This window comes from Haematobia irritans, chromosome 5, assembly GCF_050003625.1.
Source record: "Haematobia irritans isolate KBUSLIRL chromosome 5, ASM5000362v1, whole genome shotgun sequence".
NCBI lineage: Eukaryota > Metazoa > Arthropoda > Insecta > Diptera > Muscidae > Haematobia > Haematobia irritans.
The window spans coordinates 135629632-135634423 of record NC_134401.1 but is presented as its reverse complement, the minus strand read 5'-3'; positions in this window follow the sequence as shown (position 1 = coordinate 135634423).

The following is a 4792-nucleotide window of genomic DNA, read 5'->3' as shown; positions in this document are numbered from 1 at the left end:
GTTCAAAACTATAATTTGGCTGTATTTCATAAAATTGTCATTATTTTATATCATCTCCCAGGGAGTTGAAAAAAAACACTCAATATTTTGTTTTCTTTTACCATTGGATCTCTATCACTATGTTTTAGCATTTAATTCCTATTCAAAAAATCTATTGAACAAATAAATTTTTCATATTTTTTCTTATCATTTTTCTAAGCATATTAAAGACCATTGTACAAATTTGTAAATTTTTTAGCTTTTTTCTTACTGAATTAGTGTAAATGTATGTATGTATAATTATTGTGTATTTTCATAGACGACTCATATATAAGTTTTTAGTCTTCTTATGATATAGTAATTCGTAATTGTTTATATTTAAGGTATTTTAATTTATTATAATTATACATTTAACATATTTACTTAGCGTAATTAGTATTAGTTAAAGCAGAAGAAGAAAACAAAAACGCAACAACATATTATTATTTTATTTATGTTTTTTTTTTTTTTTTTATTTAATAAACAACATATATTCTATGCTAAATATACATATAATTTATCTACATAGTATATTATATATGGGATTTTGACTTTTATTTCTGTTGCTTGTTTTAAATACAAATGTCAGTTAGGAAACTCTTTCACATTGAGTGCAACAAAATTCGATAACTCAATTCTAAGGCACTTCAAAACCGATTAATCGATTTAAAAAAAACCAAAAATTCTTTCTTTGCTAAAAACAAAAATCGATTTGGATCAACTTTATAAAGCTATAAGTCAATTCTGAAACTTAAAAAGCTTGTTATTCGATTTTGAAAAAATATCTTAAATGGGCAACTCCACAAAGTGAACTCTTCCTTAATTTTTTTTAACAAGAAGCGGATTTGCCAAATAGTCAAATTTTAACTTATTGTGGAACATGGCGGGGTTGAAGTTTCAACGCGTAATTGGGACGTTGAAACTCAGTGAAGAGGATGGCGTAGTAGGAATCTTCTCCACTCAAAATCTTGCCGACCATCAAAGAGCCCAACATCACCCTTCGAAACAACACGTACACGGACGACTGTACAATCATGGCATCCGGGCCCACTGTTGATGACATATGCGATCGTTTAAAAGTCTACATTGCTGATCTTACCAGTTATTTCAATGCTAGGAATTTGAGGATATCTGCCACCAAATCCACAGCCACACTGTTCACTACATGGACGGCGGAAGTACGTAGGCAGTTGAATGTTAGAGTCGATGGCGAAATAATTCCGACAGTAAACTACCCCAAAATACTCGGGTTACCATTCGACAGCCTGTTTAAGTCGTCTGTTCATGTCACTGCAATTTGTAACAAGGTCCTCAAGTCGCTTGCCGGCAGCACTTGGGGTGCAGACAAAGAAACTTTGTTGACTGCTTATAAGGCAATCTGCGGGTCAGTGGTAAACTATGCATCTCCAGTATGGACACCTCAAACAAGCGACACGCAGTGGAATAACATCCAAACTAGAGGTGTGAATGTGAGAGGCTCAAGCACACTCACGACGGAAAAATCTTTCTCACGCAAACTCACGCACGATATTGTTTGGCAGGACTCACGCTCACGCACGAAATGTGGTGACTCACGAATAATTGTATAACTAATTTACCTGAGGGACGTGTTTGAAAACATGAGCATGATTAAAATCGAGAGCGTTATTAAACTCTTAACATCCCAGGTGTCACAAAATTGTAAATGAATTCATCTCATAAGCGTTTTATGTACGTGGGCGTATTTTTCCGAAATTCGTTACTGACGCACACTCACGAAGAAATTATTTTCGTGACTCACGCTCACGCACGACTTTTGGTTTGTTAATAACGCAAACTCACGCCGTTGCCATCGGCACGACTCACGCGTGAGTAACGAACATTTTCGTGAGTTACGACAATTTCGTGTCACGTGCACGCCTCTAATCAACATCTTAGAATCAATTATCGATTGGAGCAAATCGTAAAACAATAAAAATTAAAATTTATACCAAATGACTACCCTGAGGCACACACGATGGTACGATGAATCACAATTACAATATCCGGATTTTGTTATTGGATGAAAAGGAATGGGTGTTGGTCATATAGACAATATACAGTGAAATCTCTCAAAGTTGGACACTGAAACGCGGACACAATTGTTTGCAGTCGTTTGCCATATTAACACATTAAAAATAACTTCTCGAACGTGGACAAAATTTAGGCGACCCTTTCAGAGGTTTCACTTTATTAAGACATTGACCTAAACATTGTCGTGTCTTTCATCAAGTCCTGGTATATGAGCATTTTATGACTGTACCAACCATAAGCGTAGGAAGGCCTCTGAGGAGGGGGCGGCTTACACCCCCCCTTCTGTGCGAGGACATTTTTGGAAGTGCTTTTAAAGTTGTGCCTTTGTGTTAGAAAAACTCCCAAGCCCACCCTAGGAAAATTGTCTAGCTACGATAATGGTACCAACTGATGTGGAACAAAAACCACTGGAGGTTTCCATCTACCTCCCACTTTAAGGAATCTGTTGTTGTTTGTTATTGTTGAGTTTTGGAACATTTTTGTTTATTGATACGGGCCTAGGGCTGGAATGACGGGATGAACCACTTTCGATTAGCAGATTTTGGATAGGATAAAAAGTAGAATCCGACTTAGAATTTTTCAAAATTTTGATTATTTTTTTAAATTTGAAAAAGTTGGCATTCCCCATTTTAACGTTTGCAAGTCTACTTTTTGACTTTCAAAGCTTCTCTAAGTGGTTTCACTAGAATGTGGAACGCCGTTCGGACTCGGCTATAAAAAGGAGGTCCCTTGTCATTGAGCTTAACATGGAATCGGGCAGCACTCAGTGATAAGAGAGAAGTTCACTACTGTGGTATCACAATGGACTGAATAGTCTAAGTGAGCCTGATACATCGGGCTGCCACACAACCTAACCTAACCTAACCTAACCTAACCTATACCCACCACCATAGAATGGTGACGGGGGTATAATAAGTTTGTCATTCCGTTTGTAACACATCGAAATATCGATTTCCGACTATATAAAGTATATATTCTTGATCAGGGAGAAATTCTAAGACGATATAACGATGTCCGTCCGTCTGTCTGTCTGTTGTAATCACGCTACAGTCTTCAATAATGAAGCAATCGTGCTGAAATTTTGCACAAGCTCGCCTTTTGTCTGCAGGCAGGCCAAGTTCGAAGATGGGCTATATCAGTCCAGGTTTTGATATAGTCCCCATATAAACCGACCTCCCGATTTGGGGTCTTGGGCTTATAGAAATCGTAGTTTTTATCCAATTTGCCTGAAATTGGAAATCTAGAGGTATTTTAGGACCATAAAGAGGTGTGCCGAAAATGGTGAGTATCGGTCCATATTTTGGTATAGCCCCCATATAGACCGATTTCCCGATTTTACTTCTTGGGTTTCTAGAATCCGAAGTTTTTATCCTATTTGCCTGAAATTGGAAATCTAGAGGTATTTTCGGGTCATAAAGAGGTGTGCCGGAAACGGTGAGCATCGGTCCCTATTTGAGTATAGCCCCATAAGAACGATATTTAACTCCTTGGGTTTCTAGAAACCGTAGTTTTTATCTGATTTGCCTGAAATTGTAAATATTCTAGTATTTTAGGCTCTCAAAAACGTGTATCGGATTAAGCTTTTATCGGTCCATTTGGTAATGCCTCCATATAGACCGACTTCACTTCTTGAGGGTGTAGAAGGCGCACTGATCATGAAAATTGCTTGAAACACAATGTAAAATTTCCAGATTTTACTTCTACAGATTTAAGATTTCAAATTAAGACGTTATTTTATAATTTTCTTGCACACTTACAAGAGATGTTAATGATTCCTCTAAAACTCAAACAAAAATGGTTCTTATAAATCCAGAATCTGATATAGTCCTCATAGGTGAAATCTTTAAATTTATCTTCGGGAAGTGTCCTCAAGTCCTCAAGCCCTCCTTAAATTTCAAAGGAAACCCTAATATTTGGTTCATGGTGGTGGGTATTTAAGATTTGGCCCGGCCGAACTTAGTGCTGTGTATACTTGTTTAATTTAAGGACCACAAATGCGACTTTTTTTATTTCAAATTAAGACTTTTAAGATTTCAAATTAAGACGTTATTTTATAATTTTCTTGCACACTTACAAGAGATGTTAATGATTCCTCTAAAACTCAAACAAAAATGGTTCTTATAAATCCAGAATCTGATATAGTCCTCATAGGTGAAATCTTTAAATTTATCTTCGAGAAGTGTTCTCAAGTCCTCAAGCCCTCCTTAAATTTCAAAGGAAACCCTAATATTTGGTTCATGGTGGTGGGTATTTAAGATTTGGCCCGGCCGAACTTAGTGCTGTGTATACTTGTTTAATTTAAGGACCACAAATGCGACTTTTTAACACTTTTGTTAAAGTTCGATTAGCCGATTTGGTTACCATAAAAACTAGTTTTAACCAACGATTTAATTCGACTTTCACAAACTTACAGTTTTAAGATTAAAAAAACATTCCGACTTCGACCATTTTTGACAAAAAAAAAACATCGTTTAGTCGAAAAGTAGATTTTCGACAATTTCGGCCATTCCGAAAATTCGGCCGTATCTTGGCGAAATAGTACCATGGTACTAACACGGTTTACGACTACCATCTAAATCATCTCTGATAGAGGCATGACGTGTAACACAAACATCAGTCATCTCTTTCATACTACCACAAAACCCCCTGACAAGTTGGATTAAACGAAATGAAGGCCCATGCAAAAGGCCTTTTAGTGTTAAAGTGGTGTATTTTCTACATC